Raw genomic sequence first — 18464 nt, 5'->3', positions numbered from 1 at the left:
CTTTCTTAAATGAACCATGACTTAATCTCCAATTTGAAATTCCTTATATCTACTTTTTTCATCTACCTTAGCCTTATACTGTGTATTCATCTTTATGATGTACTTCCTCACCTCCTCATGGATGTACTTCAAATGTTCAACAAAATCTTCTGCTTTAGCACTACTTATCTCTCCCTTATCCAACTTTCTCAATTTAGAACATTTCTAAGACTAATCCCATATACAATCTAAAATGGTGATTTAAAAGTAATCCTATTCATAGAATTATTATATGCGAATTTAGCTTGTGGTAAAATCATATCCCATCCTTTTGATTTATCTCCAACCAAGCATATTAGCAAGTTTCCCAAATTGCGATTCATAGCTTCTATCTACTCATTAGTTTGTCGATGATGTGATGAACTAAACTTAAAAATTTTCTTCAACTTCTTCCATAATGTATGCTAGAAATACTCAACAAATTTTGTATCTCTATCTAAAACTATACTCTTTGGTAGACCATGCAATCTCACAACTTCTCTAAAAACTAACTTTGCTACATGAACAACATCACTAGACTTTTTATAAGAAATAAATGTGTCATCTTTCAAAACTTGTCAACCACCACAAAAATAGAATCATACCCACGTTGTGTCCTCGATAATCCAAGAACAAAATCCATGCTGACATCCTCCCATGGCTTTTCTAGTATAGGTAGTCACTAATACAACCCTATGTTTTGCTTCATTTTTACACCATCTGACATGCTCAACAACTTTGTACAAACTTCATTACATCTTGTTGTAACTATGGCCAGTAAAAATTTTCAGCAACCAAAGTATAGTTTTATCTCTACCAAAATGTCCAGCCAATCCTCCACTATGCTTCTCCTTGATGAGGTTCTCTCTCACTGAACTTCTTGGAATGTGAAATTGGCTTCCTTTGAACAACATATTATCTTGGATCATGAAATCCAACCATTTTTTCCTATCAAGTGTAACAATTTCTATACAAGCCTTCCATGCTTCACCAAAATCAAGATCATCTAGATACAATGTACTGAGTTCCTTGAACCTAACCACCTCTAGCTACATTTCTATTAGAAAAAGTTGTCTTCTATTAAGAGTATCTGCAACTTTGTTAGACTTCCCACTCCTATGTTTCCAAAAAAATGTGTAACTCTATAAAAACTCAACCCACTTTAAATTCCTTTGGTTCAATTTTCCTTTACTATTCAAATATTACAAAGCTTGATGAATAGTATACTAAAAAAAAACTCCTTAGGAAGAAGATAGTTTCTCCACTTCTTCAATGCTTGAACTATAGCATAAAATTCTTGATCATAAACATAATAATTTCTTTTTGCATCATTCAAATTCTCACTAAAATAAGCAACTAGTCTACCTTCCTGGCTCAAAATAGCTCCTATTGTAGTACCACTAGCATCATAGTCTACTTGAAACACCTTGTTAAAATTAGGAAGTGCTAAAATAGGATTCTCTATAACTTTCTATTTCAATAGATTAAAATTTTTATCTACTCCTATAGTCCACTTAAACTCTTTCCTATCTCCTCTCATTGTTTCATTCAAGGGTCCACAAATACTACTAAAACTTCTTATGAACTTTTTGTAAAATGTAGCTAGTCCATGAAAAGATCTTACCTCTTTTGTACTCCTTGGAGTAGGCCATTCCAGGATAGCCTTCACATTCTCTAGGTCCATTTTTAGACCTTCTCCTAAGACTACAAATCCCAAGTACACCAACTCTTTTTTTATAAAACTGCACTTCTTTAGTTTTATCAACAACTTTTCTTCCCTCAACTTTTCAAACACCTTGTGAATATGAATCAAATTATCCTTCAATGTCTTACTAAATATCAATATATCATCTAGATAAACAATGAAAAACTTACCTATAAATTCCTTCAATACATCATTCATGAGCCTCATGAAAGTGCTTGGTGCATTGGTTAACCCAAAATACATAACTAACCACTCATACAGTCCTTCCCTTGTCTTGAAAGCAGTCTACCACTCATCACCTTCATTGATATAAATTTGATGGTACCCACTCTTCAAATCTATCTTTGTGAAATATTGAGCTCCACTCAAATAGTCCATAATATCATCCATCCTCAGCAAAGGAAACCTATACTTGATGGTGATCTTTTTGATAGCACAAGAATCTATGCACATCCTCCATTCTCCATTATTCTTTGGTGCTAACACTATTGGTACGTCACATGTACTCAGACTCTCTTGAATCAACCCCTTCTACAAAAACTTATGAACTTTCCTATTCAACTCTTCACTTTCTATTAGTGTCATTCTATGTGCTGCCTTGTATGGAAAATTTTCTCCTAGAACCAAATCTATTCGGTGATTGATCTTCCTCATTGGGGGCAATCTACTAGGTACATTATCTGATACAATATTAGAAAACTCTTCCAATATATTTGCAACTTCTACAAGTACTTCCTCTACTTATTCTTTACTATCTTTAGGAATTATACAAAAACACATATGCCCATGTTTGATACCTATAATAAACTCTTTTCCATCAACAAAACATATTCTAGTAGCACTACATACCTTTTCTTCTTTATCCTTCAATGACTTCAACTTATGTTTCACTCCATCCTTAGTTAGAGTGTAGGTATTTGCTCAACCATCATGTACAACATGTTTGTCAAACTACTATAGCCTACCTAGTAACATATGACATATGTCCATAGGTATGATATCACACAGTACCTCATCCTAGTAGCTTCTAATCTTGAACTTCACTAATCATTACACATTGACCATAACCTTGTGGTGATCTTGAACCCAAAGAATATGGTATGGATGTGGGTGTTTCTATCTCTTCAGCTTGACCTTGGTGACTATCATTTCTGACACTAGATTGTTAATACTTCCACCATCAATGATCACATCACAACACTTATCTTCATATCTGCACCTTGTTCGAAACATACTCCTTCTTTGATCAAGTTCATTTTCACCACTCAATAGAACTCTTCTGTTAACTAGGACTTCTCCTCTTTTAGCATCTTTAGAATGTGAGGATATGGCATCTTCATCAACATGTACAACTCTCACTTGACCTTGTATTCTTTGATCTATCCTTCCTTAGTGCTAGGTACATTCAAATGCTTTATGCCCTTATTCCCCATAGTGAAAATTTTTTCCATAGAAGCCTCCTCTTCCAGATCCTTGTCCTCTGCCTCTTCCTCTCTAATCTCTATCATTATGATCATGGAAACACTTGGAATTTTTTCCCCTTTGGTTTTGGTTACTACTCCTAGCCTTATCCTTTTTCTTCAAATCATCATTACAACCTCCATAAGATTGTTCGCTAGATCTTCCACCATGATCTCTTCCAATATTCTTATTGTCAAAACTTCTTTCTTAGTTTCTCCTCAAGTCTTAGGGAAAACTGGTATGCCTCCTCAATATTGTTCATCTAAACTAGACTTAGCTCATCTTGAATGTTGGGCGTTAACCCATTATGATAATGGGTGACTTTCTTCTTATCAACTTCTGCATGGCTAGTTCTAATGATAACTCGGTAGAACTCCTTGGTATACTCTTGAACAAATTTTCTCGCTTGCTTCATTCCTTGCATCTTCTTCAAGAGATCAACCTCATAATCCATAGGAATGAATTGTCACTTCATTTTAGCTATTATCTAATCCCATTTGGTGATTTTGTCTTTTTCCTTTCTATTTCATTTCAACTGAACCTCTTGTCACTAGATCTTTGCATGTCCCTTCAATTTTGCTTCCAAAAACTTGACCCTATCCAGATCCTCAATATCTTCATACTCAAAGAACTCTTCTAGTTCATTCATCCAATCGATCAGCTCTTCTAGGTTAAGATTTCTTGAAAATGTGGGAACCTCAAACTTAGGTCCTTTTCTAATCTTGGAGATGGCCCTAAAAAGCCTCTCTTCCTCTAGGTTTAGAACTGCCTCTACTTCAGCATTTTTTCTACTTCATCCTCATCCTCACTTTCATCTCTTACGAGAAGATTCATTCCTCTATTTATTTGTTCTTCTAATGCTTGCATTTTTCTTTGGAGGGCTCAAAAACCCTCAGGTGTAACACCTATAGCTCTTCTGCTATGCTCTCTTCATGGATGCATTTTGGTGCTTCTGTTGAAACCCTAGTGCAAATTGCCTCACAATTGACAACCTATCTACGTGCTTAGACCAAACCACAATCTTGGTGTGAACTACCTCATAGTCAGTGATCTGTCCACATGCTCAAGAACTCTAGCTCTAATACCACTTGATGCAGGGGACTCCCCTTAATACTATAAACTCATAATAGAATTAAAGAAACAACAACAAATGTGACAAAAAAAATATAAACTTCTTATTATTGCCACAAATGTGGAATTCTAGAATTCTCAATAACAATATGCTAATCTAGATGGGTGCATTCATTACAATAATCTACAAGATAATGCTGTGAACTATCACCCAGAGCTATCCTAGACAATCTTCAGGCCTTTCTTAAATAGGTATTTTTATGCCACCCAAGAAGGTTCTAGATGCTTAAACTTAATACGTAGGGGTGAAAGACCCTAAAAATACACATAGAGTTAGCCAAATATATCTTTGACAAATTATTTTGGAAATTTCAGTATCCAAACTTCTGAAGTCCATAACTCACAAACTGTTGCTTCGATTGGCTATTATCCACTTTTCAAAAATGTTAGCTCCTAATCTACATGCTTGGAATGGTGCTAGCGCCCTTCTGTCAAGTTTTCAGACCACATCTGGGCAATCTAAGGCCTCCAACGCTGAGCCTGAAGATTTTTCTGCAAAATTTTTTACCAAAAATCTACAATAGATTCTTTGATACTTAAGCTGGTGCAATGAAATTTTTATGGTAGGCTTATATCTCTAAAATGAACCTTCATGTAGAAAATGAGAACATTCTAAGCTCTTATGACAAACTTACTAGAAATAGAAAGTTCCCATAAATAGTAACCACCTTGTCTACTACTCCTTATTAAAATAGAAAATGCTAAAAATAAAATATTTTTGGGTGATGCAAGATTTCCCTTACACCCAAGATGCTCTTGCATAACTCTTCATCAATGCCCCATGCCCCCAATCTTCTAGTCAATGACATCCCCAAAAAACTATAAAAGAGGGAACATATAGCAAAGAAATCAGCATAGACATCACACAATCAAAATAAAGATCAACATAGTTTAGTTGTTTAAGTATTTAAGTGTGTGTGAGTCATTTGGCCATTTCTTCAAGACTTGAATCTAATAGTGAGAAATATCATGACATCAGAGACTATAGGTAGATTATCTAAAAAGTGTTGAGAAACATTATTTTGTGAGTGTCCTAAGAAACCCTAATGCATAAGGAGACTTCAAATAGGCTAAGAAACTATTCCACAAGACAAGGACAAGAAAAAATACCAAGCTAGGAAATGTGTTACGAAGTGGGTGATTGAGATTGATAGACATAGGTACAAGGGTCTCAAGCAACACCTATTTCTAGGTTTTCACCACTTGGCAGATTTTTTAGGAATTTTTCAATATTTTTTGTATTTTTGAATTTTTTGATTTTTTTTGGTGATACATTAAAGCACCTACTACTAGTTTTTCAATAAGATGATCATTTTTTTAGGACATTTTTTTAATTTTTAGAATTTTTTCAGCATCATATATGAATTTTTTGAAATTTTTAGAATGATTTAGAGATTACTAGTTCTCAAGAAAGATCACATCTTTTTCTCCCAATGTCTATCAAGGTGTATAATATGAAGTAGGAAGCTAGTGGATAGATAGAGATGGATAGGTAAGGAATATGAAGTGAGTGAAAGTGATCCTCAAGGATTGACTCCCTATGAGTACCCAAGATAGAAAAAGATAGCAAAATGAATAAGGTTTTAGATAGCAATGGAAGCAATGAGAAAGATAAAATATAGGATAAGCAATGGAAGCCACTAATTGAGATAGGATATGGGATAAGTAATGGAAGCCAATAAGTGAGATAGCATGAAGTGTGTAGTCTAAAAGAGTAACCATATCAAGAGACCTATGAGAACCATGTTTTATTTATTGTGATCAAGACCAAGGGGTCAACTAGATAGGATGGAAATGGGATAGAGCAATAAGAATAAAGTTGGATATGAAGGATATGAATGAATGAAAAAGCATAATAGAGAATCTCATGGGTAAGATAGCCAATATGCAAGGATAGCTCAACAATGTCAAGATTAAAGAGGAAGAGGGAAAAGGAGATAGATGGATGATGGAAGAATTATGCATGATTATTGTTTATTAGGTTTTCATCATGTTTCTTATCCAAGGTGCCAAAATAAGTAGTTTTCACCATAGGATGAATTTATTTCTCTTTACTTTTGCTAACAAGGTGCCAAAATAAGTGGGTTTCACCAATGCACATTTTTTTTTTTTTTTTTTTTTGAATTTTTATCTTTTTGCTTTTTGAATTTTTAGAAAAAGATCAAGTTATTTGAATGTCAATAGCACTCCTATAGGAAAGATAAGTCATGATAATCCAAGACCATAGAAAGGTATGCTCAAAGATGTTGATATGATGATGAAAGAGAAATGGTAGTAGGAAGAGTATATGGAGGATAAGAGTTCATGTATAGAATATAAGTGTAAGATTTAGAGGATTTCATGTGGGTAGTTGAAATACTGGACAAGATCAACATTGACACAGACCTTGAAGGGTGCTGGAATGATTGAGGAATCATAGATGAAATAGCTTGAGGTTTAGATGTATGAGGTGGTAGAAGAGATTTGGAAAAAAGTGCAATGGAAGGCTTTGGAATATTTTTAAGAAGATTTTTGGAAGAAGATGGAATGGAAGCCTTTGGAAGCCTAAATGTCAACTTTGAAGTATTTTCAATATTCAAGTCTTTCAAAAGAGACTTGGGAATCCATATAGCTTTAGATTTTCCTTTGAATACTTTAGAGCATATTTCTTCAATGTTGGATGTAGAAACCCATATTTTCTTTTATTTAGCTCTCTTAATAGTGGATCTTTGTAGTCCCTTTTGTGCATTTTCCTTCTTAGCATTCACATGTTGTTTAGATGGGACATAGTGATCTTCATTTTTCAATGGATACTTATGTTTATTCTCACTTCCAAAGGACTTGGGATTTGTTGATGAATAAGACTGATATGATTAGTTTAGATGGATAGATGGGTGAAAAGTCATCAAGGATGAATGTCTTTGTTGATCTTGAGATATGATGGGAGAGCTAGGAGTAGAAAATTTAGGAGATGAAGGAACATAAGATCCCAATATAGATAGAAGGTTTGAAGACTTTAGCCTTGATGGATGAGGATCAAGGATAGACTTAGGAGATGCAATGGATAATGAAAAGGGATATCAAGATCTTTAGAGTGAACAAGATAATCAAAGCCATCAATAGACTCATGAGTAGCTTTGATAGGAAGAACATTTTTAATAGGATCGCTTGAAGCTTGAACACAATTTTGAAGTGGATATGGAGAAGTAGAACATGAGGGAACACTTTGATCTTGACAAGTAGCTTTGGATAGCATAGGAAGAGAACTTTTCTCATAATTTTCAGTAAGCTCAAGGGAGATAGTGGAAGTGGTATCTTCATCATACTTGGGGGATAGAAAACAAATAGGATACAAAGGGGTGAAATTTTGAATGAGATGAAAGGGTGCTTGATCTTGATCCTTCTTGACATTTATAGATTTTTCTTTTTAAGAGCCCTCTTGACATGGAGCCACTTCTAGGGACAAGGGAGAATGAACAACAAATGGATTTTTTCTTGGATCTTTAGGCTTAGTAGCATGAAATTTTTTTGCAGCCAAGTGAAGGTTAGCTTGAGTTTCTTTTCGAGCTAGCCCTTAAGGATAGGCATAGTGTACATGAAAAGCATTAGGTTCTTTATTTGATAGAGACATATTGGAAATATTTGAAGTGTTAGGAGGTGCACAAGTGTTGGAAGAAGTGGAGGTATCAAGGAAATCATCACTAGACCTGGGTTCATTGATATGATATTTCTCAAGAAAACTATCCTCATCACATGAGTCATTAGAGGTTGCATTAATCCCATTATCAATAAGATATTGTATTTTATGTTTCAACTCAATGAAATCTAAAGTAATATGCTCATTATGTTGATGATAAGCACAATAAATATACAAGAATGGGTTTCCATATGAGCTAGACTTAGGTAACATGATGAGCTTGGTGCCAAGAAGTGTTTGCAAAGTGTCATCATAGGAATCTTCCAAGGGAACAAAATTTATATCAAAAGTATGTCTAGAGTCCTTTTGTTGTTTCTCAAGTGAATGGTATGCATCCATGTCTTCATCATTGTATTGGTTAGAGGTAGGTCCATCATGATAGCTTTGAATAGGCTCAATGGAGGTATCACTTTCTTTCTCTCTAAGGAGGTCTTTAGATCTAAAAGATGAAGACATTTGATGTCTTGGAGTAGACTATGTAGACCTTGAAGAAGATGAACCATGTGTATGTAAAAGTCTTAAGGGAGATTCATTTAAGAATTAAAACTTCTCCTCTAATCTTTTCTCAAGTTTAGACTTCATTTCTATCATATGCTTAGAGAAATGAAGGTAACAAAGATCTTTTTTCTCTTCTAGTTCTTTGTATTGAGCATATAGATGTTGAAACTCTTTAGTGGCATGGAGGATCTTATGATCATCTAGCTTTGGTTGAGGTTTGGTAGCACAAGGATTGAATGCCATAGTGATAGATAGATAATCAAGTATGAAGGAGACTAGAGGAAGCTAAGAACGTGACACAAGATAACTTGATGTCCAAATTAGAGAAGTAGAGTGTTCGCTTGCCAAAATAGTAAAGATAGAGTAAAGTGACTTATTAAGAAAGTGTCCAAGAAACTTACAACACTAGTGACTCAAGTCAAGATCTAGGAAAGAAGCCAAATAGCCAAATAGATAGAGAAAGTAGGCTAACAAGTTAACAACTTTCCCAACATAAGAGTGTAGTCAAGAAATCAAGGTAAGTATTTCAGCAAAAAGATAACTAGCAAGTAGACATAGACCATGACGATAGAAAGACCAATAGTACTAAGACCAAAGATCCACTTTATGAAAGTTCAAGCACTAGAGACATGAAAAGGAAAAATAAAATTATGAGACTCCCCTTAGCAATAAACACAAGAAAAATGTTAAGACTTGATGCTTTGACTTGGTTACAAAAGTTTTACAATAGTTGATAGCATAACAAGTTTGATGTTGAAAAGAAATTTATTTCCAAGAAAGATAGTGACACATGGAGTAATCTCCAAACAATAAAGCAAAAAAAAAGGAAGCCTTGGATGATAAAGAATATGTAAGGTCTTAGAAGAAAGCCTTAGAACTATCATCATGTGTATGTTCAAAAGATTTCCATAGGTCTAGCACATTCGAGAATACATCAAGCATTATCTATTTAAAAGTCATGATTCATTACTCAATAAATTGGCCCATGCTTGATGCTCATTTTCCTCACACCAAGTGGTTTCCCACAAGAGACACTGGCTTTGTCATGGAAATTCCATAAGCACAACCAAGGGAACATAGATGGTGAGTGTAAAATCTTGGGGTGATCCAGGTAGTGCACTAGGACTGATCCTTGCACTAAGAAGTTGAGCAACAAAATAGGGTAGCTAATAACCTAAAATGTTTGGAAATGACTTTCATTCATAATGTTCCTCTTTCATTGATTTAAGGGACACTCCACCTTGCAATGGGTAATAGACCTCATGGTCACAAGAACACCTTAAGTGTTCTTTCCTAGTGATCTCCTCATGGTCAAAATCCCATAAGCAATCACACTAAGAAAAGAAAAACACTACATCTACCAAGGTTTTGTGTCCTGATAGCCTTGAGTTTATAGTGGGTTGGAACATTTGAGTAATTTTTTTGTCCCCACTTGGGTCATTCCTCTTAGGTTGTTTGAGAGTAGGCCCTCTAAAGGATCCTAACTACAAAAAAATGGATCCACTGTCAAGGGTCAAAATTTATAATTCACCTCAAGGGTGAAGAGCATACTCTCCTACCTCAATTGCTTCCCTCAAACACACCAAGAAGATTCAATTACCCCCTTACTTTTGAAATCCAAAGGTGGATCAAGATTTTTGATTTACCACAAGGGTGAAGAGCATACTCTCCTATCACTAAGGAATCCCAATTTCAAGTTTAATGTGCCTACAAAAAATGAACAACTAGTAGATGCCACACATGAAAAAAAGAAGAAAAGTTTGGGTTTTTATTCATTGGGAAGCCCTGCAACAAGTGTTACTAGCCCTTGTGCATTTGAAGCTTTCACATGCATTCTTTTTAGCAATAAAAATGAGAAACTCCTTGCAAAGAAATCAAGGTTAGGGCATAACAACCAAGTAAGACTTGAAACATAAAGTGGTTAGTTGCCTAAAAAATTCAAGTTATCTTCCAACCAAGTGTATGCAAAGAAAGTGCAAGCTAATCACAAATGCTCTCATTTTTACTCTTTGCTTTTGACCTAGTAAACAAGATTGGACTTTTTTTCTATGATTTTGGATCCAAAAATAGAAATGAAAAGAAAAGAACCCTACTAAAAACTAGAGAAATTTCCAAAAATGGAAGAAATTAAAAAAAATCTCTTCATTTGTGCCCTAGGGACCCATTTTGTCAAAATAGACTAGATTTATCAAATCGAGTTTTGGTCCTTAATATGACCTCAAAATTCAAAACACAAAGAAAGTACCCCCTATAGAATTCAAAAAGCTTTCTAAAAATGTAAGATTTTTTGAAAAAGTTGCTAATTTGCAACCTAGAATGACTTTTTATGGGAAAAAAATTCATAACTAATGCAAATCTAGTCAAAATGATCTGAAAATTGGACTGAGACATCTTAGACACATAGTAAACTTGCAAAAAAAATTCAAAACCAAACTCCAAGTGGTTTAGGAGATATGATCAAATCTTCAAAAACCTAGGGTTTTGGCCTTCAAACCAATCTTCATATGGGTTAGCCTTAAAACCAAAGTGAAAACTCTACAAAAGCACTTGATTAGATCTAATATGTTGCTATAAAAAATTAGAAATGAGAAATGAAAGAAAATGGAGCTAGACACTTGACTCAAGCCCCACAGTGGGCACCAAAAATGTGTGCATAAAAGTGTCACACTTCTATAAACCATTATTCTTGAGAGAACCCGTAGAAGAGGGAGTCTCAAGAGATGGCTTATAGCTCTCTATCTATGATGTGCAAAGACTATGAGATGGTGTCTCTCAAATGAACCAAACTATGAAACCCTTGCAAGGTGCACCATAGAAGAAGAGATTCAAAGAGTAGAGAGAAGAGTGCCAATATCCAAGAATCTAGAATAAAATGCAAGTTATTCTAAATGAAATGCAATCTAACAAAGAGAACTAAGCTCCACAGCTACAACTCCCAGTAGGAAAAGCCCTAGGGATCACGACCAAGCTCAAGCAAAAGAGAGTTATGCTAAGGAGGAGGAGCAAATGGATATGGAAGATTCTGACAATGAGTGGGAGGAGGAGTTGGAAGAGGAGAAACTTGGGAAAAAATAGAAGAGGGAGGTAGCAAGAGTTGAGGAGACTAGAAATCAGAGGATGGATGCTATTCCTCTTCCCCTCTCCCCTGTCCAATCTCAGCCTCCTTCAAAGGAATAAGTGAATGTCATCACTAGTGAGAATGAGGGGGAAGTGTAGGTCAATAATAGAAGAAAGGCCTAGAAAAATTTCAATGTGAGGACTACTACTATGGGGATTTTTAGGGAAGTTATGAACCCTCAGATCCTGGTGGACAATTTGGAGGAGCAATCCTAGCCATTTTAGACAACATAAGGGAGATTGGAATGAACCTTCTTAATAATGTCCATAGTAGTATGATTGACAACTTTAGATCAATCAAATGGCTCTTCCATGAGTTAGAGGAAGTTAGAGAAAAGGTATCCCAGATGGAAAGTACTAAGAAAAAGACTAGTATTGATAGCCAAGAGGACCAGGATAACAGAGAAAGCTTAAATGAAAGGAGAATTAAAAATCTTGAAAACTACAACCACAACCTGGCAAGTCAAATGATTTCTCTCCTGAGTTCAATGAATGACAACATCCAATCCCTAGCTGATAAATTTAAGGATAGGGGCTTCCTGGTGGAGGAGGGAGGATAGAACAGGAAGAAGGCCAGGCCGGATGATGACAAGGCCACTAGCAGTACATTCTTTGATATGGATCATGGTATGAAGAAGGTCTAGGATCAAATGGCTAAGGAGCAACAAAAGATAGTTGAGGCAACTCAGACTATGCAAGAAATGGAGAAGATTACTAAAGACTAGTTTTCTTGTCTTTTGTATTTTTGTCTTTTTGGCTTTTGACTTTTAGACAAGCTTTCTATAGTCTGTTTTACTTTGTTCATTTTCTAGCCTTTCTATGGGCCTTTGTTATGGGTTGGGCCTTTGGGCTTTTTTCAGCTATTGGACCTCTATTTTGGCTGGGCTTCTTTTGCTTATTATCAGCCTTGTTTTTTGTAAAACTTATGGGTTTCAGGATCCCTTAAAACCTATTTATCTTATAAAAAACAAAGAGAACTAAGCTAATGCATAAATAAAACTAAGATAAAAAGTATGCTATAATATAAGTAGAATGAGAGCTAAGCTAAAATGCAAAAATCCAAAAATGCTAGAATGCTCCAAGTCTCCAAAATCTCCAAGAAAACCTATAGCATAACAATAGCATGAGAGACTAAGATTTTTTTGTATGAGAGAGCCCTCCCTTTTAAATAAAAATATATGGTAGAGATTAAGAGGCAAGATGAATGTAATCAAGGGTGGAGCTTGAAAGTGGGAGTGATCCATGTGCATAAGCATCTCAACCAATCACAATTAATGGTTGATTTTTGAGAGGGTTTGAAATGTGTAGAGGAGAATTAAGTTATTTTAAAAATAGAATATTCCTCTCACATAAGAAATTGTGCATTCATGTGTAGACAAAATTGTATTTTCCTTTATTATTGAAATGGGAATAATGATTTATGTGTGTACATTTAGGATAAGAGATGAATGGGAAATTTTGTTTAATTAAAAGGGGGACATGTTATTTTAATTAAATATGAACTTGGGATAAAGTGGTCATACCATAGGTTATAATCAAATAAATAAATTTTTGAGGATTTGATTAAAAAAAAACCATTAAATAAATTATGAAAAAATGCTAGAAAGGGGGCTCATAGTCTAGAAGACCATTTTTGGGTGATTACAGGGATGATACCCATAAGCTTTAGTGTTGTAGTATAAAGTTGGTCTATTAAGGCTTACAATGATCACTTCTAAGCATCTTCCTATTGTGGTTCCACAATGCATGCCCCATTTCCTAATTGAAATGGGGACCACCCTAATTCATTCTTTTCAACATTTGGGCCAATTTTGAGGCCCTACCTATCCCTAAGTTCGCATCTCAAGTCCTAGTTGAGAAAATTTGAAGAGTTGAAAAGTAAAAAAATAAAAAAATGTGTTTATGCTATTGCGCAACTTCCCTATTGTGCAATTGTGCATCACCTTTGGTGATGTGCCAATGCGACCTATGTATGAATGCATTGACACACCACCAAAGGTGAGTGGGGTTATATAAAACCCCCACCCCTCCAAACTATTCACTTCATTCTCTTTGTTTTTCACTCACGGCTTGTAATCATTGAACTCTGCACTCACCGAACTCACCACCTTCTGAGCGTTTGCACTTCCACATCTTGCTAGGTGCATGTTTCTTTTACCCTTCACACCCACACACCAAAATAATTGCAAGACCCAGAGTGGTGCATAGTAGTGCTCTTGGCTTGGTGTGCTCCTATGCATCCCCATAATGCAAAAGCTTCACAAACACAAGTGAAAACAAATACATAGGGTGTGCAGTTGTGTGCTTGACTTGGTGTGCAGCTACACACCCCCCACATGCAATTCAAACAAACAAAAAAATAATAAGGCACTCTACATATACAAAAACTTAAACCCATAAAGGGTGCATAGACATGCACCTAGCTAGTTGCATTATTGCACATTCCCTTGAAAAGGACATTTTAAGAACATAAAAAAAAGTGGTGCTTAGTCATGCACCTAATCTAGTGTGCTACTACAAACCCCCACAAAACACAAAGCACCTTATATTCATTTAATTTATATACTAAGCATTATAGTTCTTGATTTTGAACTAATGGACATCTTTGTTTTGTCATGCAGATAAAATGGCATCTTCATCTAGTAGGAAAATGGCACCTAAACCCATTGTATTCAAGTTCCAAAGTGTGTCATCAAAGTCAATATTCCAAGATGATTATTCAACAATTAAGGATATAGACTTAGGGCACAATGATCTAGTAGAGTTCCTTAGGATATGCAACAAGCCCAAGGAGAGATCGGCCTTGGTATCTACTTTGATCTGATCAGGGTTAGTGAATGTAGCTTTACACCCAATATTGGTAAAGTCATCTAAGATCATTATGAGGAAAGGGTGGTGAGGAGTGTAGTTAGAAAATTTGATCTTGACCTCTAACCCAATAACATTGAGAGGGTCATCCAATCCCTAGGGTAGACCAATTCATTAGACTCACATATGAGGTAGCTAAAAGGTGGTCTAGGGAGCACATAAAAACCTCAAAGAGGTGATAGATATCATTCAATCATCCTATGTCATTGAAAAAACTCCTCTAGGAAAGGTGATAAGAAAAGTGTATATGAAAAGGGGTACATGAAGGAAGATATTGGATATTCTATTATTCTACTGAGTAGGGTGATGGGTCTGCTAGTGGTTGGGCACTTGAATGTTTTCATGGTAAATTTTGAGACTATTAAGCCGACAAGGATTCCACTTTATTGGGCCACCACATTGTGTGAGAACTTGTGTGAACAATTGGAGGTAGTCAAAGATAAGAAGAAGTTCTATGTGACTTCATATTTAGTATATTTGCTAGCAGCAAGGGCAAAAAACTATCCTAAATTATACAAGAAGGGTAGCATACTTGATCCGAATGCTTGGTTGTACATTTTTTACCCTCAATTAGTGAAGAAGAAGTTCTTGAGATAGAGCAAAGAATACAGAATCGTGAATAATGCATCCATTTTTTCTATCATCTAATTTATTGAGGGAGACTATGCAAAACAGTTATCTGATGATACAGTTTCATAGATAACAACTCTTAGGGCCTACTAACTTTAGTTTAAGACCTTCAAATATCTAAGAGTAACTAGTGCCAATGTAAATCCAAAGAAGCTCCCTAGATATCCTTGTGATATACTAGTCCTATTGGAAATTGCATGGCAGATTGAATCTACATATGATAGAGTAAGGAGACAATGAAAACCATGTTGGACATGGCCCCTGGTCATAGGACCATACTAGGTTAAGTAGAAGCAATATATTCCATCTTTTGAATGGGAGTGGGAACAATATCCTCTTGAGGAGTACAATTCTACTAGGCCTTATTTTGACAATATTGGTCAAGTTGAGAGTCTGGTTGGTAGGGAATTTCACCATGAAGAGGCCATTGAGGACCACTAGATGAATGCAATAAATTACTATGATTTCCATATTAGGGACTATTGTAGGATGAATTTGTATCTGGGTAAAAAGGGTTTGAGAAGATACTAAAGAAAAACTTAGGGGAGCTGTTGGATCCCTTGTTCAACATAGATAAGATCGGTGAGTGGCCCATAATGAAGGCTAAGGTCGAAAGAGACAAAAGTGATAATATAAACCATAGGGAAATGCATGTCATTAGGATGACATAGAATTGGATCAAGAAACCATTCCAACTAGATCAAATACCTAACACCGTGATTTTTCATGCACAAGCTTGTCCAAATAAAGGTAAAGGGAAGAAGGTTACTATTCCTATGTTTATAGTCTAGTCACCAATAAGGCTAAAGATGATGTACCAACTAGATAGGCTAGTTGGATACTATCACCCTCTAGAGAGGAAAGGAAAAGGAAAAAGAAAGTAGAGTTCTCCTCAAAGGGCTGATACAAAAGAGGGTGAAGTATAGGTACTTCCTCAGTAGTAGGGAGAAGATGTGCAGGGATCATAAGACATTGGGGCTTCTCAAGACTAGCCTGACCCTCAATTGCCTCCATTTTCAACCAACTAGATTGAAGAGAGTGAAATCCAACAAGTCTCTCTACCTTCATAGGTAGAACCAACATCCCCTTCTACCTCCAAAAAATAGAAGAAGATCAAGATCCCAATGAAGAAGAGGCAAAGGATGATTAGAAGGATGGTTCCTTTCCCATCTATCCCAAAACCTATTATTGAGGGAGCAGAAGAAGAGGAAGAAGAGGAAGTAGATGAGAAGGATGTACCCATAGAGAGAAGAACTCAGCTAGCTAGAGCCACAAAATAGGAAAAGAGGAGAAGTTCCATGGTAACACCACCATTTTCCCTAGAGGAACCTTTGCAAGTTTCCTCTTCAGAAAATGAAGTACAATAATGGGTGGATGAGAAGAATGTGGAGGGTGATCATGTGTTTAAAATGTCATATTTTGACTTCATGCCCATGGGAATAGAATTAGTTGGGGATAAGATCAGGGATACCCCTACAGATGAACCCCAATAGGAGGACTAGATGTAGATGCCACTAGAATCACAAGGTCTTGATCTTATTCCCCTATCCCCACCATAAGTCATGTTGGTGGATAAAGGATCATTTACTCCTTTGCCTCCAAGTTCTGAAGAAGAATAGGTTTAGAACCTGGAACCAAAAGAGGAGCCACAACAAATGACAACTAATGAAGTGTCAAAAGAGGGATGGATAATAGAATATTCTCAGCAAGCCTCCTAAGAAAATGAAGTGCAAGCAACATGATCCACAAAGATGGAGGCCATAGAAGGAGAGTCTTCATAAAGAGAAAGAACTCCAGGGAGGAGTGATAAGGGAAAGGAGGTAGCTATGCATACTCCTTCATCCTCCTAAGGTAGGCCTTCAAGTCAACAGATTCCAAGGTGGCTAAGAAAAGAAATGATAAGAAGCATGAAGCCATAATTTTGTGCAGATGAGGAGGATATCCTTGAATTGGCTAAGGTCTTGAATAAACCTGAGTCCCTATCACATGAAGCAAGACCGTTGGCATTTTTCAACAACACTCAAGATTAGGGTTTGTTTTCTCAAGTGGCTATCCCTCCTCCTGATGTAGATGCAGAAAGATTAGACCCACAAGATTATCATATTAGAGAGGTCATGCTTAGGAGGCCCACACTAGATATAGCTAGATTGATGGTGATAATGGGGATAAAAGAAGTTTTTAGAAGCATGGACTAGGAAGGGGCCAAACTTAGAACACTTCAGAAGAAAAATGAAATCCTAAGAGGATATCTAGCCAAATTTTTTGGTTGCTTAGACTTTAATTACCCTGAGGGGACCCTAAATGATGTACTCAAAGAAGGGAGGGTTGTGCATCTAGACCCATTTTTGAAAGCCTATCAGTAGTGGCAAGAAAGTTTTGAAGAAAAGGTGTTAGTATTATCCAAGGGAATTTGAAGTTACTACACGCTATGTAGGAGAATGTAAATAAGATGGTAGCAATTTTGAAGCAGGATTTCAGTATCATGGATGAAGTGTGTGCTTGGAGTAAGGACTTACAAGTTTTGTAGGCCATAAAGGGGCAAAGATATAGGATTTTGATAGATGTATATACCTTGGAGGAAGTGGGTTTAATTGATGATTGGATTGATAAATTGTGAAAAGTAATAAAGTAAGGGTAAAATTACATGTGGAAATTCATCGACTCAAGGGTCAAGCCTGAGAGAAAATTTTGGAAGTAGAGAGGTATTATAGTGATGTGTGCTTAGAGATTTTTGAGGATGAGGAATGTGGGAAGTTATTGCCAGTAGAGGTAGTAGTGAAGAGATTTAGGAATATTTTTGAGGAAGCTTCTAATGATGAGGACATCTAGTAGACTTTTAAAAAAGAGGAAGCATTATTAGAGTTGGATACCAAACTCAAAGATTTTTCTGAGACTTGAATTGAGGTAGACAACTATAGATAGAAGGTCAAAGATAAATATGAGGCTTTAAATTTATCAGATGTGGCAAAGATTACTAAGATTACAGAGAAAGTCAAGGAAAAACATCCAAACATAACTTTGGGATGAAGGGGAACAAAACCCAAAAGCTAGAATTTTAATTTTAACACTGAGTAAATTTTTAAGATTTTGGACCCTTTTGAGGTGCATAGCTCTATAGGTCCATAGGTGTGAATTTCCATAGATTTCTAGGTCCATAGGTGCACATGTCCTCTTTTCTAGAGGTGTGCTAATGGTTAATTTCTAGTTCCAAAAATAGAGCTTTCCATGCATCAGAAATACATTTTGATGGTAGTTTAACTCTAACAAATGCCTACTAAAGGATCAGCTTCCATTTTTGGCACTTTCAGACACTTCCACTTCAACTGAAGGCTTTCTTATTCTTTCTCCTCTCATAAATTC

This window comes from Cupressus sempervirens, chromosome 11 (genome assembly GCF_028749045.1).
Source record: "Cupressus sempervirens isolate cs-2001-9-10 chromosome 11, ASM2874904v1, whole genome shotgun sequence".
Classification (NCBI taxonomy): Eukaryota; Viridiplantae; Streptophyta; class Pinopsida; order Cupressales; family Cupressaceae; genus Cupressus; species Cupressus sempervirens.
Note: the sequence above shows the minus strand (reverse complement) of the source record.